Source organism: Danio aesculapii, chromosome 6 (genome assembly GCF_903798145.1).
Source record: "Danio aesculapii chromosome 6, fDanAes4.1, whole genome shotgun sequence".
Taxonomy (NCBI): Eukaryota; Metazoa; Chordata; class Actinopteri; order Cypriniformes; family Danionidae; genus Danio; species Danio aesculapii.
The window spans coordinates 51,731,014-51,753,530 of record NC_079440.1 but is presented as its reverse complement, the minus strand read 5'-3'; the positions used below and the strand labels follow the sequence as shown (position 1 = coordinate 51,753,530).

The 22,517-nt window shown below is 33.9% G+C and overlaps 1 protein-coding gene across 1 annotated transcript in view; it reads left to right on the top strand.

Annotated features, from left to right (window-relative positions):
• Nucleotides 1-1,896: 1,896 nt before the first annotated feature.
• The window catches only part of ngfb (nerve growth factor b (beta polypeptide)), a 53,376-nt gene continuing 32,755 nt past the window's right edge, over nucleotides 1,897-22,517 (top strand). The window contains exon 1 of the mRNA XM_056460476.1: nucleotides 1,897-2,178. The gene's annotated coding sequence lies outside the window, so the exon portion shown is untranslated. The remainder of the gene's footprint in view (nucleotides 2,179-22,517) is intronic.

Genomic DNA, 22,517 nt, shown 5'->3' with positions numbered 1-22,517 from the left:
GTTAATGTGCCTGAGTTGAATTCTGCTTTTAAAACACCTTTTTTAAAATGAAAACTAACTATATACTAATGCCTTTCTTGTCCTCTGGTGCAACATTTCTTTTGGCTGACATCACTAAAGCAGTCTAGGGTAGTCTAAAACACTTTTTACAGTCCAATCAACTGCAGATGCACACAACTTGGTTGTAAAAAAATACATTGGCACATAGACAAAACGACTACAAATGGAATTTAAACTTAGACTACAAAATGTGTGCTTCATTAACTGACTAATGTTAATATACAGCCTTCTGAATCTAGTTTATAACTTGATCATTTATTAACAACCTATTTTGTTGAATAGAAAACCCAACATAGGCTCATTCTGAAAAAATCGTAGCCCTATATTTATTTCTGGAGATCGTAAAATATGTAGCCAGAGGTACGTATGGCTGCATTACGTCTTTAAAACTAATGCTACAGGGCAGTATGATGCCATTCCTTTTCACGCTTACCAGCTGACCACTTACCTCCGTATGGACGGCTTTCCCACTGTTACCAGTTTGTTCAGTAGCTCATCATGTACTGTATGTCGGCGGACTTGAGAAGCAGAGAGGAAAAAACTAAAAACAAAAACATATAAAAAAATCTTACACTTACCTTAGGAATGGTATAGCAGAAATTTTTGGCGCTTTTAAAAACTTGACTTTTCCAAACCGCGGTAAGCCTTGAAAACAGTTATCGTCCCGTATACAGATCTACGTTTTCAGAATGAGCCTGGGTTTAACTCATCATGTGGTTTTTTCAACTCAGGCTCACTCTGATTACGTACCCCTATATACATTTCTGGAGAGCATCAAATATGTCCCAGGAGGTACATTTTTCGCAGTTTTTGTTCATAGCTTTTTCACAAGCTGAGGTAAAATTTTAATATATAAAAGATCAAACTAATATGGTTTCAGTAAACAAATGAACGTGTAATGTTTTCATATTAATGTGTTTATATTAATCAACAAAATATTATTTAAATATGTTTATTTATTTATTTTATTTTATTTTATTTTATTTTATTTTATTTTATTTTATTTTATTTTATTTTATTTTATTTTATTTTATTTATTTTATTTTATTTTATTTTATTTTATTTTATTTTATTTAAAATAAATTTATTTCCCAAAAATAAAGTTTGGTTTAACTTGAAGAAATCATGACAGAAAAATATTACTCTTCTCGAATATGCTTCTCAACATAATAATAATAATAATAATACAATTAAATATTAATAGAATATGAGAAAACATAGCAGAATTTGAGAAGAAAAGTTAAACTTATTTCATAGCCTTATTGAAATGTAATTTTTGGTAAGCGCTTTTTGGTTACTAACATGTATTTTGCCAATTAAAATGGGGAAAAAGACACAAATAAAATTGAAATAGGAACAAAAGAAAGCCAAATTTGTTTAAACCCACATAAATAATCATAAATAAAAAAGAAATATATATTAAAATAAGAAAAAACATCAAATGTGAAATCAAATTATATATTTTTCCCACTTTAAATTACATTGACTTTTTTTAAACTTAAAAACAATATTAAATAATAAAATAGCTATATAGTTAATACAATAATTAATATCAAATTATTAATAATATTGTAACATCAATTTAATATTATTTAGCTGAAAATAAATATGAATTATAAATAAACCTATTTTTAGTCAAGTAACAGCTTTTTAGCACAGCATTTTTAGCAGTTTTTGACCATTAAATTGTTCTTTTTTTATGTATAATTTCAAGTAGACTTTCAATATAGCACAAGAGTTAATCTAATCTAGTTTTTTTTTTCTTGTTTGTTTTGTCTTGTTTCATGTTGCAGTGCAAATCAGCATATCTGTTACTCAGTAAAGATTAGCTTGGGCTTTCCAGAGAACATCGTAAAATCCTGAAGCAGTCAGGTTTTAGGACCTGCGGCAGCTCGTCCACAGAGGAGGCTCTCAGACTGAGCACTTCTGCCTCAAACTACCACAGCAATCAATTTCCCAACAACAGGAGCCGCTTCACACCGCTGACAAGAGCACACCGGTCCACAATTCAGGATTAAACCCTGGAGCAAAAGTGGAATATTGAAACCTAAAATCAAGGCATCATCCGAGTAACTTTCTGAAGTCAGAAGAGAGTGAAGGAGGAGGAGGAGGAGAGAGGTAGGACACTTTAATAACATTTGAATGCATATCACACTTTGTGCATATACGTTTCAAAGTACATTGTGTATGTAAAAAAAAAACAACTGCTGATTTTAACATTTGCAGTGGATCTTTTTGAAGTCTTTTAGATTCATTATTGTATTCTACATACAGAAAAGTTAACCATTTTTAGAACCTAACTGTATGCATGTAATTACATACACTCTACTAATGCTGGGTTGTTTCAACTCAGTTCTGAGTCAAATATGGACAAACACAAGTGTTTTTAGGTTGCAGTTTATATTATGTGGCTTTAACAATTATGTACTGACATCAAGAAATAGATGTGATGTACTTATTGTGCTCATATTAAACAGTAAAACACTATTAATATGAGAAAGTAAGTTCGTAAAGTTGGTTTAAAGGCATAGTTAACCCAAAATTTATTATTTACTCACTGTTTAGACACTTCCAAGTGGTTACCTTAATGAGTTTCTGTATTCTGTTGAACACAAAAGAATATAATTAGACTTCCATCGAAAAAAAACCATATACAATAGAAGTCAATGGTTACTGGTTTTCAACATTTCTCAAAACATCTTCTTTTGAGTTAAACAGAAAAAAGAGGTTCAGGTTTGGAACAAGTAAAGGGTGAATAAATGATGGTAGAATTTAAAATTTTTGGTTGAACTATTCCTTTAGGCGTAATTGGTGTAACTAAAAATGTAATTACTAAATGAACATAACCCTAACCTTATTAAGTAATATAACAATAAATATTAAAAGTAATAACAATAAGATTTAAAATACAATGTAAAAACATTTATGCATACATAATAAAAGCATTATATCAAGATTATTATTTTAATAGTGAGTATATAAAGTGGGAACAGGGTGCGTTTGAAGATGTATGACAATACCTATAACTCCAGGGTGACCAACAATCCTATTTGTCCCTTCTTTTGGGGGCTTAAAGGGGCTTTCAAACTTCAGGATCATCATGTTACGGTTGCGTTTGGGGCCGTAGCGGTTCTTTCAGCTGCAGCACACATGCACACATGACTCATATTACCTCCAGTTATACGCTGGTCGGGACGGAGCATCAGGTCAGACATGCCTTCCATATTTTTCATATCGTGAAGATCTGCACAAACTGTCTGTGCTCGTTTTTTTCTGCTTCTTCATTTTTTTTTTCTGTGTGTTATAAGGCAGACGTGACCGAAGCAGATCAGTTTCCTACATCACTCATTACTGATTCATGAGTACCAGTCATTACAAGGCATTATATGTGTGGGACAGACTAGTGTACAGTACACAGAGACGGGTTTGCACATTCTTGGAAGGCCTGCTTTGACTTTTTGTAAGGACGGTGGAGCTTACATGCATGGCATTTTCTTTTGTTCATTCCAGAATGTTTTATCCTTCTATTTTGAGGATGTTTATGAAAGAACTAGTTCACACACGCGCACACACACACAAACTTAACTTTTTCCGTGCTATTATAATGAATGACTGGGACTGCGGGACCTACATACATGGCAAAAAAAGCTTTTAAAAAACATCTCAATTATCAAGTGTTTTAAAACTTACAATTTTGGCCTAATTCATGTTTTTATTTAATCATTTGGCATATGTTTCTATCTAAATTGATCTACAAATCAGAGAAAAAACTAATCAGAGCAGGAGAAGAACAACGTATAATAAAAATGCAGATATTTTCACAATTCATCGTTGATCTAAATATATATATATAAATATATATATACTGTATGTATATATATATGTATATATATATGTATATATATATATATATATATATATATATATATATATATATATATATATATATATATATATATATATATATATATATATATATATATATATATATATATATATGTGTATATATATATATATATATATATATATATGTGTATATATATATATATATATATATATATATATATATATATATATATATATATATATATATATATGTATATATATATATATATGTATTTAAATAGGCAATTTTTGTTGGGTTGTTGATGTGATGTTGCATTTTCACATGACACAAGTTACTATAACTAGTATTTTCATCATTTAAAATACAGTAAATTGTTAAACATTTTGTCTTGCGTGGATTTCTTGTTATAAAACATTCTGTGTTATTAAATATTTCTTTTTACTTTTTTGAGCCAAATCTAACTTTCTTAAGCATACACCAATAAATTACAGCTCTTAAAATTGAAAAAGAAAATCGTAAAATCATTCATAAATACCTTAGGCTTAATTTTACAAAGGGCTGTTTTTTTCAACCATATATTTTTAAAAACATTGAAACATGATTATTTTGTCAATGAAATCCATGTCCTTAAATGTGACACTATTACACACTCACCAGTCAGAAATCAACAACATGAAAGCATGGATCCATCCTGCCTTGTATTAACAGTTCAAGCTGCTGGTGGTGTAATGGCATGGGGGATATTTTCTTGGCACACTTTGTGCCCATTACTACCAATTGAGCATCGTGTCAACGCCACAGCCTACCTGAGTATTGTTGCTGACCATGTCCATCCCTTTATGACATTGTGGATAACGCTTCCAGCAGGATAACGCGCCATGCCATAAAGCGCAAATCATCTCAGACTGGTTTCGTGAACATGACAATGACTGCACTCAAATTTAGGATGTGGTGGAATGGGAGATTTACATCATGGATGTGCAGCCGACAATCTGTAACAACTGCGTGATGCTATCGTGTCATTATTGACTAAAATCTTTGAGGAAAAGTTACGATGTCTTGTTGAATCTATGCCACGAAGGATTAAGGCAGTTCTGAAGGCAAAAGGGGGTCCAACCAGGTACTAGGTGTACCTAATGAAGTGTATGCTAATTTTAAATGCAGCAATTCCATTGAAAACTGTAATTAGTTGATGGACACTATTCAAGATTATGTGACTGAAGCCCATTACATGTACCCTTTTATTTTTTTGGAATCACTATAAAATTAAATTATGTTATCCTTTAGTTTGACACCTCTTTTTATTGAAAATGTCGAACAAGTCCACGTCAAAATAGTATTATATGAAGATAAATGTCCAACAATGACGATAAATCGCTCTCATGCTGTTTGTTTATTATTACCTGTTATTTTCTTACATTTTACCATGTTACACCATAGGGCATTTTTATGGTACAGTTCGGTAAAAAGTATTAACAAAAATAAAAATGAAAGAACTGATAAAGTTATAGTGACCCTTTCTTGAACATCAGACTTCAAACTACTGTACATTAATATATAGATTTTCTTATTGAAAATGGTCTTTTAGAAAATAAAAATCTTTTTACTGCCTATTTGTCACCTATATTGTGTATACAGTCAAGCCCAAAATTATACATACCCCAGGGGTATTTGTTCCCTCCCCCTCCCTATACATTTGTAATGAAGAGAAGCTGTAGTTTTCAAGCTTCAAAAGGGAAAAGAGTTCATTTCAGATTTTCTCATTTCACTATATTTTAAGTCATTGTTGAATTTCAATTTGCAACTTCTGCCCAGACTCCACACAATTTAGTCATATGACCTGCCACTTAGGGTTCACAGAAAACCATAACGATGTTGCATTTTCCTCTTAGTTTGCCAACCCAGACGCATTATGGATATGTACCCGTGTATACGTTTCAAGAGACCACGAAATACATCTCAGGAGCTACTTTTTGCAGATTTTGTTTTCCCAAATCCACCAGTGGCCTTTGTGTAGACTTTTTCAGATCACAAATTTCTCTCGCGAGTGCCATACGCGTCTGCTGTTCTCACGTAAATCCACCAGAGGCTGTTGTCGACTGACTGACTGACTGACTGACTGACTGACCGATCGACTGATCCACCCTCCTCCTTCCCTAAACCCAACCAATAGTGTTTTCAGAAGCACCGATTGACCCTGCCATCCACTTCCCTAAACCCAACCGACAGTTTTAAAAGTAATCCAGAAAAAGCAAAGTCATCGCCGGATTTTTACCACGTTTTCAGATTTTACCACATTTTACCCTGTTATTTACTTGTTTATTTTGTTTCTTGGCTTCTGTTTTTGTCTTACCTGTTTTTTGGAACCGTTCTTCACTGTACTCGACCCCGTTGTCACGTTCAACTCCTCTCTGTGCCATCCGCACCTGCTGTTCTCGCATAAATCCACCAGAGGCCACTGTTGTCTGACTGACTGAATGACCGACCGACCAACCAAAAAGGAAACAGAAGCCATTGGCGGTGTCATACTTCTCTGTAGTGTTCATTTTAAAGACCAAATGCAGCCATACATCCCTCTGGCTACATAATTCTCGCTCTCCAGAAATGTATACAAGGGTACGTATTCACAATGAGCCTGTGTTGTAGTTTGCTTATCCATTTAAATTTAAATTTACTCACAATTTTCTCATCATCAAGTGCTTCCAGTTTCTTTCATCTGTCAAACACATAACAATGTATTTTGAAAAGTTTTGGTAAAGGGTAGCCCTTCCATCCAAAACTGTGAATTAACTTTATGCACAAAACTGGAATATCACATAAAACACAGGTGAATAAAGCAGTGTTTCTATCCAAAGAGAACAAAATCGTCACTTCCTGATAAACTGGCACCAAATATCAACAGCCAAAACTAAATTTGCTGCGGTAGGAGAAGCTGCGTAAATCTTTTCTTTTTTAATAAATGACTTGCGCCTCAGAAGATGATGCTGACACGCAATGAACGTGTGGTGGCGTTTGAAGGCGTGAGACGTGGCGCACAGATGCTCTTGACTATTCTGGAGGTAATTAATAATACAATAAAACTAATACTAAAACGGTTAAGGCATTTTACAATGACCAAAACAACATTTTAGATGTTTTACAATGTGCTCAGTCTGCTGGTTTGTCCATTTACACACATTTTCATCATCACTTGATCTTATAACAACATCACATGACCTTTTTTAATGCGCATACTGGAATTTGTTCAGTAAAAGTGTTTCCATCATAGTTTATGCGCATCTTTTCTTATCCAATAAAAAGTTTATTCTACTCTGCTATGCGCATACGTTTATTATGTGCATTTTTTTAAATTGATGCGCTTCTTCGCGTTTCATCAATGGTAATTGATGGATATTTTGGCATAAAATTAGGTAGATGGAAACATAGCTAGTGACTTGCAAAGTAGAAAAAAAGAATCTGTTTCTAATATTCTTCAAAATATCTGTGCAACAGAAAAACACATCTCAAATAGGATTGGAAAAAGTAAATTATAGGTGAATTTTCATTTTTGGGTGAACTGTCTCTTTAAGAATCAAAATCATTTTTTTCAATTTAGTAATAATTAATAAAATAAGTTTTCAAACCAAATTCTGCAGGTGCAGCAGTTAAAATCAACATTATAGTCATCACTTTAAGAGTTTAAAGTCAAGTAAAGGGCTTTGAAATATGCATTTTTATTCATTGTTTGACGTAATCTCAACCGAAACGTTAAGAGCGGGTAGAACATATTGTAGCTCCTCCCCTTTTTATAAAACAACCAGTAGCGTTTTGCTTTATCACCACTCGCCAGTGAGACTGGTTGAGCTTAAGCACATCACATGCGATGCGGCTTAAAGGGGGCGGGGCATGTCAGACACTAGAGAGCATTTGATTGGTCATAATTTGATGAGAAACTGTAGTATGAGGTGACGTGAATAAAACCGTTCATCCATATAGGCGGATGTGACGAACTCCAAGCTTTACACGTGTATATCAGTTTTAAATCTTCTAAACATGAATTTTGTCAGTGTTTTGTTTTGTTTTCAGTGTTTTGAATTTTGTCACTAGTTTATATTTATATGTATATATATATATATATATATATATATATATATATATATATATATATATATATATATATATAATTATATAATATATATATATAATTATATATAAAAACTAACTATATAAAATACTAACAATCTAATAATACTAACATCTAAAAAACGTTATTATAATTTCATGGCACCTTTAAGTCTCTAAACGAACCTACATTTCCCGCTGTTTGGCCAGATGTTTATTCAGGTCATTTGCCACATAGAAAGCCAGGTTTGTGGATGTGATGTTCTCCAGACACTTGACATACTTTAACTTCAATCTTTGAACACAACAGGTTGTCTTTTGGCCTTTAAAGAGGATCCAAGTTCTCATGCCATTTCTCTTGTAGAAAGACAGTGTTTGGGTAGGAGAAGCTGATCTGTACTAGTGACCTACTCAACAGGCTCTTTGGTCTACCAGGCCATGTAAACACACATTTAGGGAGTGAGAACAGAGAACATCTTGAATTGGAGATGTTGATGACCATGGAAACAGTTTGGCATCTCACAGTCGTAAACAAGAAACACTGGATGCCACATGTTTGAAAGGGTCAGTGTTGGTTGTTCCTTCAGGGTTTTACTGTATTGGGGATTGAGCAAATTCAGCTTTGGTGAGCATAAGATACTTTATTAAAGATTTTTGTAGTAATTGTATCTGAAAAAGTAATTTTAGCTAAATAAGTTGGGTAAAATCATCTAAAATCAGTTATTTATTGATTGATTTAGAAAGAGACTAACAGTGTTATATGGCATGGAAGCATTGAATTGTGTTTTAACAAAGATTATCGAAACATAATTATACACAAAACATGTCACTATAGTTTTAAATGGCGAAAAGTGTAGCGGTCAATATGGCGAATGAAGCCCCGCCTACTAGTATAGGAGCCAATCATCGATCCCTATACACTCTCATTTCTGCTGGGGGAGAAGCTTAGACCAAACGTGTGCTCTTATGACAGTTTATGTGATCAACAAACATGCTTTCTGTATGAAACGAACACGAGGTACAGTTCGTCCTGTTAAATTGCACATCACATGATAGCAACTTCTCGAACGCGCACAAACTTGTAAACAGATTCGCTTTCAAGGCCAAGTTGTGAATTACTTCAGAAGAGCAGCGAGATCAGATGATCATTATTCAGAGAATGATAATGTGTAGAACAGCCATAAATAAGGTTGGTGTCGTGATCTCGTTACGTTCTGAGTGTGCATTAGCTTCGGCAATCTGAAAGAAATAGCAGATAGATTTTGTTTGATTCGTACATTTCAAAACGAAACTTATGAGATGGTTGTTGTTTAATTTTGTTAATGATTCCAAAAATGTTATGTAATCATAAGCTTGGTAAACAGTTTTGGAGAATTTGATGTTTCCCCAATCAAACAGAATGCTGAGCATACTGCCCGAGAGGCATTTCAAAGATGGCCACCGTGTGAATTGACTTGTCTTAAAGAGACTTTGGTTTTAATCAAATGGGGCAATAGAGTCCTGCTTAAATATGGTTTAATAAGTGTTGAATCCTGAAGGGAGAAGTATAAAATATAAAAACTTCCACAATTAAATTCAGTTTTCAGCATTCATAACAACAATAATGATAGTCAAATTGGTAATAATAATAATAATAAAAGGTTGCTTTGGTGTAGAAAATCTGCATGTTAATCTTATTTCTGGTAGATCCTTTGCCATTGAAAACTGCATACTGAAATGATGATTCTGAAAATGAAGCTTTGTCATTACATGAATAAAATACATTTTGAAAGGTATTAAAATATTGTTATTATAGTTAAATAATTTTTGTTGCTAAAATGCAATAACTAAAAAAAAAATACTTTCAGATATTCATTGTAGAAATATATTCAATTTAGTAATTTGAAATACAAGTTAAAGAAGCCTATTGGTATATTAGCATATAATGACAAACTTTGAAAAGCACTTTATTAAAACTTATTAGTATTAGTATTAGTAGACTCTCTGCTTAATATCTGTTGATACTGCTCCTTCAACAGACATTTAGCTGACTAAAAGAAACTTTGCAAGTACATGTCAACTTACACTAACCCCAACCCCAACCTAACAGTCTACATATATTCTAATGATAATTAGTTGGCATGTAGATGCAATGTAATGTAAATTTAAAAAAATGCATTAAAGAGACCATCAAAATAAAGTGATACCAAACTTTAAAGTGAAAATGGAAAAAAACAAAGACCCCTTGTCTTTTTTCCTATAATATTTTTTCTTCTGGAGAAAGTCTTGTTTGTTTTATTTCAGATAGAATAAAAACAGTTCTTAATTTTTAAAAAACATTTTAAGATCAATATTATTAACCCCCTTCAGCAATATTTTTGATTGTCTACAGAACAAACCATTATTATTATATAAACCATTATTATACAATGACTTGCCTAATCACTGTAACTTGCCTAATTATTCAGTTAAGCCTTTAAATGTCACTTTAAGCTGAATGCTATCTAATATTATTCACTGTCATCATGGCAAATATAAAATAAATAAGTTATTAGAAATGAGTTATTAAAACTATTATGTTTTCGTTGAAAAAATCCCCTCTCTTTTCAACAGAAATTGGGAAAGAAATATACAAGGAGGCTAATAATTCTGACTTTAACTGTATATATTTGTAAAAAAATGTGTTTGTTTTTAAATACCTGAACTCTCTGTAGTACCGAATTAGATGAAATATCTTAATATGGAAGTGGATCGACAGGCGTAATGACCTGCACTGTACATGTGGACGTTGTAAAATCAAAAGCTGCTTCCCAACTTCTGTCTGTGTGCTTTGAAATGTTTATCGGTGCGCCGTCAGGTACTTGAAAATTGGCTCTAACTTTCAAATTTCGACATCTGCCAACACCCTCTCGCAAAAGGAAAAAATCCCCATTTGGCCTGAAATTCAAGAACCGAACAAAGGGGGGAAGAAAGACTTGACTTGCTGTCCTGCCACAAGACATCAGTCTGTTCAGGATTTCAGTCCACCTGCCCCCTTTTTCCAGCAGCGTCGCAGGCTTTTCAGAGGGTTTATGGTGTCAGCCTTCAGGGTTATTGGTGACGACCCCGGGCTTCCCTCTTTGAGCCGGGGATTACCTGAAGAATAACAAAAAGAGAAATGGGCCGAAAAAAACCTCACAGCTCTGTGAAAGCAAACACCCCGAGAGCAAGAGGTGAAAGGGAACCAAGAGGTGATTATCAGGCCTCAGACTAAATAGAAATTAACAGCTGGATTTGCAGTGTCAAAATGGTTTCAAGAGGTGTTTGAAACGAGAACTAAAGAGGCACACGGGGGGAAAAATCGTGTTTACCGTGCAATAAATTTCAAGCATGTGGTAAATGAGACTTGTGTGTTCGCCAGAGTGAAAAAGACTTAACAGGACAGCAGTAAATAAATCAAATAAATAAAATTGGACTTTAATAAAGTTGTGTTTTTTCTAAATACAAAAGTTTGAAGGTCTCGTTTTTTAGATGTTAGTATCAGCATGTTAGGCCCCTTTTACACTGCCTGTTAAATGTGATCGAATTCTGATTTTTTGCTCATATATGGCACAGATTGGATCTGTTCTATCACCGTGTAAACACGAAAAACGCATACATTCAGATATTCAGAGATCGGTTTCAGCCCTCCTTCATATATGGAAATAAATCAGATATAATCAGATCGGATATGTGACAATGAGACTATCATGTAAACAGGCAGATCAGATTTATTGAGGCATCCCTTTTTGTACGTCATTAAACTTGCGACTATGTGGTACTTCTCCGCAGTTTATTGACATAGAAGTAAGAGTGTGTGTGGAGATACCGACGCGGTAAACAAAAACAACAACAACAGCAGCAGGAAACATGGAGGAGGAAAGTGGTCAGTCGCCTCAATTTGCTCCCACCAGACTCTTTCGTACCCACAAATTACCCTGAATGGTGGAGGACACCATATATAAACCATAGGTGCAAGCTGCGATGATGGCCCTTTCCCTCCACCTCAAAATTATTTTAAAGTTGGGCGAACTTTGCAAATTTCTCAAAGCTAAAAGCTAGAGAATTTCTTCCATCGTGGCTAGTGTGGCACAGATGCTAGAACCCGCCTTTACGCATCCGTAAACACATAAATCGGATATGGGTCACAATTAAAAGAACGTGTAAACGGACAGGCAAACAAATCAGATATAAGCAACAAATCAGAATTGCGCATCAATACCTGACAGTGTAAACTGGGCCTTAGTTTTAAGTAGGGACATCCTGATCAGGTTATTTTTGCTCTCGTGTTCGAGTCTGAATCATTTGATTTTGAGTATCTACCGATACCGAAACCTGATGCGATACTTCTATAATACATAAAAAAAGAATAAAGAAGAGCGCAGAAACAGATCCAGGACGTTCCTTATTTTTATTTAATTCACCTTATTTTAATATTCAACAACTCTGTTAACAGAGCACTTCTGTGAGGTAGATTGAACAATGAAGTAATAAATAACATCAATTATTGACTTTTGGACTTTAGTGCAACAGTAAATATAAATATGTTCTAATATAAAAATGAAGAGCACCTCAACTGAAAACACACGGCAGGCAATCCCAAGTTTACATATCTCACAGTTTGCTTCCGTGTTCTACTTTGCCGGCATTTAACCAATAGCGTCTCTGCAACAAAGTGATGTCATGCCACACTGGTTGCTGTTTCTGTGTTTAGTCAAGAAAGAGGTCTAACTCCGTGCCACAGCATAACTATAGATGTGTTCAAAAATAATGAGAATATATGTATATATGTACATATATATTCGAGTCCTGATTGGTAGGTAACGTCTGAATCTGATCGAGTCTACAACTGTGTGATCGGGCCTGATAAGAACTATAAGAAGTTTACTTGCTCTTTTGTTTATGATTATGTCAGCTCACGTCACGGTTGGTTCATGTCACACTGATAGTCCCATATAAGTTTAACCAATGCACACAGTCTGAGCCGAAAGGAGCCATGATTAGTTCATCTTTCGAATCTTTTGGTTTTTAAGTCGTTTCTTCATCACATGACAGCATGTAAAGAGATATTACTTAAACCCGAGGACTCGAGAGATGAACGGATCAAATCTTTTTCCGGCTCTGACTGCATATGATTGACTTCTGTCTTTCACGTGATAAACGAACGACTTAAATCAAGGACTCGAGAGATGAACGAATCAAATCTTTTTCTGGCTCTGACTGCATATGATTAGCTTCCATCTTTCATGTGATGAACAAGTGACTCAAATCCGATAGAAGACTTGAAAAAGAAACGAATCTTCTACTCCACCTGTACAAATGTGTGCATGCGCGAATGAACGAATCACTCCCTGAGTGTACTCATCGTTTTTAAGTAAAAAAAAAAAAGATTCATTCATCGGCGCCAGTAGTGTAGTGGTTAGTGCATCGACACATGCACTGCAGTGTACGTGGCGACCCGAGTTCGATTCCCACCTCGCTGTCCTATGCTGATCCTTTCCCTCTCTCCATGCTTTCCTGTCAATACTCTACTGTCCTATCTAATAAAGGTGAAAACCCCTAAAAAAATTATTATAAAAAAAAAGATTCATTCAAAATGAAATAATTCCTCAAGAATGACCCATCACTAATTACATTAGACTATGAACAAAAAATGCACATTTCAAAACACTTCACAGGACTTTAAATTATTTTGATGCATTTTTTAGGGTATAAGGTGCATTTATGAACTCATTTCTATGCATTTTTAGGGGGCTTCTTTGTTTTTCATTTCAATATCTGGCAACACTGCATCACCAGCGTTTAAACTGATTTGCAGGAATTAAACAGTGATATTTGTTTATTATAGTTTACTGCTACAATATTTAAATATGTAATAAAATATGTAATATTTTACAATAAGAGACAATATTGGTAGGACAAATGTGATGATCATAATGATATAATATTCACAAAAGAACATAATAACCCTCACAATATACAAATATAAACACACTGGCCAGAATTATTTTACCATTAATGCTGAGTAGTCGTGTCACAGATGTTTTCACACTGCATGACTACATGGGGCTGCATTCTGTCTGTGCTGTGTTTACACTGTAGGATGGATCTGTGACAGGGAGTTTCACACTGCATTACTTTACAATAGGAAGAATCGCCAACAACTTTGTCTTGGTCCACGAACTACGTCTCACAACCAAACACATGCGACAAGTGACATAGAAACAACACAAGATCACATAGTATGTGTTTTGTTATTAACTACACAATGAGAAAGAAGTCTTTAGTGGGGTAGCAAATGTACTTATTTTACTCACCTGGGTTTGAAGGGAATTAGCTATTTCTCCTCAATGTCTTTCTTTTTCGACCTGGTTGTGATATTTCTCAGATGACACGTCAAACAGACACGGGTGCTCCTGCCAAAATTCCACTAGTTTTTCATCCATTTCTTGGGTCCAAATAGAGCGAATACAAGCCCTTTTAACTTCTCCCCCAACCTCCCGCTGGCCTGCAGATACCCACACTTGTGGATGCTGCTCTCTCATTGACTGTAGGTAATCACCGATGTTATTTTCAATGAGAACATGTTTCACACAGCATGATTTTGAATCGCCGACAGCTCCAGATATTTAGCATGCCAAATATCTCATGGGTGTCAGCAACTCATCAGATTCTCTCAGATGGCGTATTTGATAGTTTAAACTGTGTGACTGTTACTCACGTAAACGAGCACGATTTGCCTGCGATTTCAGGCTTTTGTCGGCGATTTCTCAAAACCTGTCGGCAAGTCAAAATTGGGGCTAAAATCATGCAGTCCTCAGAATAACTAACCATTTAGAAAGTCATGGTAAAATTCATAAACATTCAATTACCATTTATATAGAGCCCATTTGGCATTTATACAGCAATCCTTATTTATAAAAATGATTACAATAAAATGTATTGATGCATGAAACATATATACTGCTCAAAAAAATGAGGGGGGTCACGTTGTGTTAAGTGTTTCCTTTATTTTTTTGAGCAGTATACTACAGTTGAAGTCAGAATAATTATCCTCCTTTGGATTTTTTTTTCTTCTTTTTTTAAATATTTCCCAAATGACGTTTAACAGAGAAAGTAGATTTTCACAGTGTGTCTGATAATATTTTTTCTTCTTGAGAAAGTCTTATTTGTTTTATTTTGGCTAAAATAAAAGCAGTTTTTAATTAAAAAAAAACATTTTAGGGACAAAATTATTAAGCTATTTTTTCGATAGTCTACAAAACAAACCATCATTATACAGTAACTTGTCTAATTACCCTAACCTGCCTAGTTAACCTAATTAACCTAGTTAAGCCTTTAAATGTCACTTTAAGCTGTATAGAAGCGTTTTGAAAAATATCTAGTCAAATATTATTTACTGTCGTCATGGCAAAGATAAAATAAATCAGTTATTAGAAATGAGTTATTAAAACTATGTTTAGAAATGTGTTAAAAAAATTCTCTCCATTAAACAGAAATTGGGGGAAAAATAAACAGAGGGGCTAATAATTTAGGGGGGCTAATTATATATATATATATATATATATATATATATATATATATATATATATATATATATATATATATATATATATATATATATATATATATATATATATTGTTTTGTTTCGTGCAGTCATACAGTCATATTTATTTAACTATTATTATTATTTTTTGCTTCTTGTTCAAGCTACTTACTTAAAATGAGCTGAAACAACACAATTCTTAAGGTTTTTGGGGACAGATTATTTATTTTGTGTTCAATCCACTTAAATTTGCTACGTTAACTTAATGGATTTGTTGTGAGTTCAGCATGAATGAATTGTGTGGAACCCTGCATTTTTTACAGTGCATATTACTGAACAATGTTGATGCATTGAAGTTTTATAGTATATATAATGAATTGCATTTGTACCCATTATTGCACAATTCTTAACAACCCCCAGACCTCCCTATTTTTCAAATCCTGCTTACAGTCATGCAGACAAGGGTAATTTCTGTCTGTTTTCCCCTTTGAAGAACTTTAAAGTGTCCTAACACGTGGTTTCAATTCAAAGTCACTCCAATAAATAGCGGTCTAAATGTATGCCGTCAGTCCCGTACGGTTCTAAATAGGATTTCTGATGTAAACGATCCTGCATATTTACCATTTCTCCTGCAAATAGTTTCCAGAGATGCAGGTGTTTTCCTGTGGAATATTCTCCGACACATCCTTTTATGCCCTGCTCTGTGAACTATTGAAGCATACGTGTCTCAGGCCTGGATCATGGCCAGACTCGCTCGCTCGCTCTTTTAAACCTGCTGGAATCTGTGTGGATTTTAGGGATCTGCGTGTTTAAGGACTTGAACTTCTGATTCTCCAGCAGTTTAGCTCTCGGACCTGACATGACAGGCTCATGGTGTCGGTGTGTAATTGCGCTGTCATGTTTCGCTGGGTGGTAATGATGTTAGTGGAATGCACCTGTAGGGAGAGATTTAAGTGCATTATTTTGTCTGTGGAGGAGAAATGGTTTGTTTTTACAGTATAAAATAATATATGTTAGTTTGCTTATACTGTCAAACATATCTATTAATCAACAGTTTTCCTTCTTTGTGGACTTTTTATGTTGAAAATTTACCTTTGCATTTAAACAAAGTGACTTTCACTAACATTTTAGTAGTTTGAAACATTATATTGTATATTCTATGACTTGTATTGTATATAGTCTATATTGTAGACTAGCAAACTTAAGAGATAAATAAAATGTTAAGTGTGTGCAATAGTAAAGTGGCCTCCCTTTGAAACGACAACCCCGAGCTTAACCCTAAGCTTATTGGCATTCCTTCATTGGCATTCCTTCCAATTTTAATAAAACTAAAGCACTTCATACCGAAACATCATACCAAACTTATTTTATTGTTATTGACAATGGTGTTCGGTCAATAAATACAGATTTTATCGCCCAACTCTAGGGCTGTGCAATTAATCGAAAACTCAGTTTCGATTTCGATTTTGGCTTTTAACGATTATGAATAAAACATTAATCAAGATAAAATGATTATTGCGTAATATAGCGCCCCCTTTGCAGTTGTACACATTTGTTGCTTTGTTAAAAATTACTAAAAGCATTTATATTAACCCTCATTTATGAAATAAACAAATGAGTTGAGAATCAAAAGACATGTGAAAATGAAACCATAAATCAGAAAGGTACGGTAAAGTATAGATCGGCCCTCCGGAAGTGTGATATGCACATCAATATAGCAGCATTTTTTTATGACACTGTATAACAATAATTAATATTTTTACATTACTGTGATGGTTAGGTTTATGGTTGGGGTGGGGTTAATGTTAAAAAATACAATTTATTGGATAATTGAATAGATAGCATAAATAATACTCGGTGCAACTACTGTTTTTACATTACTGTGACGGTTTGGTTTAGGGTCGAGTTGGGGGTTAATAAAATACAATAAATGGGAAATTTAATAAATAATATAAATAATTCTCGTTAACTTTCGGCCGCAACCATATCCGATCTAGCAACAACGGTACTGCTCTTAAAGTGACAGCGTGCAATATTCCTACTGCCGACTGTTTTATCATTAATCAAACAACAAAAGGACAAAATCACTCATTGATCTTGATTGAAGGACTTTTCTTGCTTTAAATAAAGTGTCTTTCTTACAATGAACATGCTTGAAGCACAGTTTGTTTCATATTTTTATTCCATTGTATTTATTTCCCATAATTTACAGGGAGGAAAATAACTGCAGTTGATATCAGAATTGTTAGCCCTCCTGAATTATTAGTCTTAGAATTATTACTTTGCCCCCAATTTCTGTTTAACGGAAAGAAGATTTTTTTCAACGCATATCTAAACATAAAAGAAATCAGTTATTAGAAATGAGTTATTAAATCTATAATCCTTGCTATGATGACAGTACATAATATTTTACTAGATATTTTTCAAGATACAAGCATTCAGCTTAAAGTGCAATTCAAAGGCTTAATTAGGGTAATTAGGCAAGTTATTGTATAACAGTAGTTTCTTATTTAAGCTTAAGGGGGCTAATAATATTGACCTTAAAATAGGTTTCATAATATTTAAAACTGCTTTTATTCTAGCCAAAGTAAAACATAAGACTTCCTCCTGAAGAAAAAACATAGGAATTACTGTGACAAATTCACTGCTGTGTTAAACATCATTTTGGTTCACAGGAGGGAGAATAATTTTGACTTCAGCTGTATATCGTTTTAAATAATTGTGATTACAATTATGACCAAAATAATCGTGATTATGATTTTCCCATAATCGAGCAGCCCACAAAGCCCTAATATATAGAAGTCTGTAAAAACAGAAAATATACTAGCGATTGATTACCAGGTTTTTGTTCTGTAGTTTACAACACACACCCAGACAATATATCGATTTAAACTATTATAAATGTCAATAAAAGTCACTTGTTGAAACTTTTCAACATCAAAAGTTGCTGGTGGAAAAATGTAAGTTCCTCAATACAATTCAAAAGCATAAATAAATGATTTTTTTTTTATGTTTAAACATTTGTTTTTACAAATCTTGTGATTCATTAGTAGTGTTATTTACCCTTTCAAATTCCATTACTGACTTTGTAAGCTTAACATAGCAATTTAAAGGGGACCTATTATGCAAAAATCACTTTTATAAGGTGTTTAAACACAGATGTGTGGCCGTCTGTCTGTGAATATAACCAACTTTTTATGATAAAAATGTATTTATTATATTTTTTATAATCACACTATAAAACTGTTTGCAATAACACTTTGATTGACATTCTCCCTTTGTACATGTCATCAGAGGGGTGACGATTAGTGAAGATCTGTCCATCATGATCATATAAGCTTAGTCTTATTTTTGAATCTGCCACTATGCTGACACATAGGCATTTGTAGCTCCGCCCTCTTTTGAAAAGATCTCATTTGAAATTAAAGCGACAGTCACCAAAATGGCACAATTAGGATCAAAGCCTAAAAGGGGCAGATTCAAAGAGTTATAAAACATTATTTATGGGGTATTTTGAGCTGAAACTTCACATTACACACTCTAGGGACATCAGAGACTTATTTTACATTTTTCAAATAGGGGCATAATAGGTCTTCTTTAATAAAGTGACTTTTAGTGACACTTTTAGTAGTTTGTAAGTAGATATAGCTGCATCCTGAATACCTCCAAGTGGGAGGGACTTACGCCACAAGTAGGCTTGGTTTAGGTGGTGTAGGTGAAGTAGACATTAATATAACACAACAGGTTACTGTGAGGTTGGATTTAGAGTTGGGGTAGTTGTAGACATTCATAAAGCACAATATTGGACTCTGTGTCATGTACAAGACTTTAAACAAATAAAAACTCCAGGTTTGTACAGCCCACTTGGAGCTCAAATCCCAACCACTTCCGTTTATAGCCTTCTCATAATTTGAGTTAATGAGACTCATTATGAAAACTATAAAGTAGTATGAGAGGTATAAAGTATTGAGATGATTTGCATGACCTGTCTAGGCATGGTAGTTTCAAACAAATAAAAATGTGAATACAAGTTTCTTTGTTCAACTTATCAACGTCAAATGTTCTTTGAGCAAAAACTAAGGTCTGATTTCGATTGATTTCAGCCCTTGATAAAAATGGCCTCTGCTATGATTGGGTAACAGTTTGCATATTGAAAATATTGAAAGTAAAATTAATAAAAAGAAATCAGCCATATAATTTGATGACATACTCTATTTAGGCATCACAGTGCAGCCCCAAAAGAGTAATGAACCATCCATTTAAATATTTATTCTTTGACGCTGTACTTTAAACCACTATGCTTTACACATTTGTAAGCAAAACATGTCAAATATATTACAATTCGTAAAATTAGGTTAAATTTTAACTGAAATATATACATGCTACATTGAATAATGACGAGGATCATCCTGTAAATATGTTGCCGTTTAATCTTTCAGTTATTTGAATCACCAAAGCAAACACTTTCTATGCATTTATATAAATTGAACTTGATTCAAATGTCTTTGACTTGTAAATTAATCAATGATCAAAGAACTTTAACTAAAGAAACATTGTCAACTAATGCTGGGAATTCTGATGAACATGAATTTACTTAAACAAACTCATGGAGTGTGTGAAAGAATGGGTTCAATGGGTTGTAAAATTGTTGACCTTTTATTGGACTTTTAGACCAGGCTGTATCTCCACCACAGTGTAAACATCTTTACAGAGCCCAGCCTTCACTCCTGCTTCAGCTTTAAGGCAAATACCGTCATCAGACCACACTCTTGTTGGCAGGTAGCAGTTTAATGGTAGTAAATCAGTATTTCTTTCTTTGTTTGACCTCTTTACAATACAAGTACATTGCTTATTACAGGAAGAAAGCGCTCACGCCCTCTTGCACACTCTATTATAATGTTTTTATATGGCATTTCCTGCTTCAAAGGTGCTGTAAATGATTTTCTTAGACCTCTGGGCGCAGAGCTGGGTGATTTAACCATGCTTTAACCGTAAGAAATGTAAAATATGCAAATCTATAAATGCAAATTTTATAGATGCTATTGTTTTACATACCATCTGCATTATGTCCTCAGAGTCAGGGAAAGAAGGCATTATTTTCAGGCATCGATTTGCTATCACTCTTGGGCGACACGGTGGCTCAGTGGTTTGCACTGACGCCTCACAGCATGAAGGTTGTTGGTTTGAGCCCTGGCTGGATCAGTTGGCATTTCTGTGTGGAGTTTGCATGTTCTCCTCATGTTCGTGTGGGTTTCCTCCGGGTGCTCCAGTTTCCCCCTCAGTCCAAAGACATGCACTATAGGCGAATTGAATAAGCTAAATTGGTCGTAGTGTATGAGTGTGTATGCAAGAGTGTATGGGTGTTTCCCAGTGCTGGGTTGCAGCTGGAAGGGCATCCACTACGTGAAACATAAACTGGAATAGCTGGCAGTTCGTTCCACTGTGGCGACCCCTGAATAATTAAGGGATCAAGCTCAAAAGAAAATGAATGAATGAATGCTATCACTAATTGAAACATTCAGAAACAGCAATTATTTTTTCTGTTAAAGAAAGTGTTGGTTTGTTTAGCCAAAAATATCAATTCTATTATTAATTCCACACCCTCACGTAATTCCAATCTCCTGAGACATTGGTTCAGAACACAAGATATTTTAGATGAAATCAGAGAGCTCTCTCATCCTCCATAAACAGCAAGGGTCCCCAGAAAGTCCAGAAAATGAACCAAAAACATTGTCAAAACATTCCATGTGACTTCTGTAATCAAAATAAAGTACAAAGAACAACTTTATGGACCAAGAGACCTGTGAAAACATATTTACTATGGGCAAAACAATGCATTTTCCATTACTACAGTATGCGTGTCCACCGAAGTGTTTTTGGAAATAGCTGTGTTTTTTACAGTGGCAGCAGTGTGGCAAAGCACTGTGTTTGTTTAACGTCAAGCATGGAGCGATCTTCGTTTTTTAAAAGCTTTAATAGTTGGAGAAGCTCTCACAGTGTTTTTGGAAGAGCACTGGTGTTTTTAGCTGTGCAAAAAACGCTTCAGTGCACACGCTCCTTCAGAGTCAGCGGCATATTGCCTGTAGTAAATGCACACCCTGACCTGATATAGAAGATATTGGTGAACAAAATACTTAACATATAATTATAAAGCAATATAATAATATTTATAGTTTGTCTACACTGTAAGAAATATCCACATTTTTTATTTTCTCCCGTTTATTTACGCTTTGATCTTTCTTTTCAACCTTGATAAGTTAAAAAAAAGTTACTTTTTATGAACATTTGAAATGGTTTAAAGTGATATATTTTCTGGATTGGTGTTGTATATTACAGTACAAAAACCTTGTAATAAGCTGCAAGTATTTTCTGTTATTTTACAGACTTACTTCTCTATATATTAGTTCGTATACATTTATATTATTTAAATCTACCTAAATGTCAATCAAAGTCACTTTGTTAAACTGTAGAGTTGAATTTTCAACATCAAAAGTCGACAGAGCAGAAATCAAGGTCCCATAATGCAATTCACAACAGTAATCTAGCACTATTTAGTTATGATAAATGACTCCTTCGTTAGAGAATCACATTTGTCTAAACACTGTAAAAAGCTTAATGACTAAAAAATGTGGTTTAACGTATTTTAATCAGTGAATCATGTTTGAACTCATTTTTTAAAAGTTATACAAAGTTTATTTCAATATTTTTAGTCAGTTTGATGTAAGTTGAAGTGACTAGAAAAGTTAATTTGATTAAAAAATATATAAATTTTATCATTACATATTAAACAGGTTTCTGATAACATACAGTACGTCTCAGCAGTTGGATCCCTGATTTCGTTCTCCTAGGTATTGCAGCCCAGTGTTATTTTTTTGGATGTGGGAACATGGTTGAAGACTGCAGGATGGCGGAAATGCACACGACAGCTGAAATCACTTACAGCACCTTTTAAGACCTGTTTATTT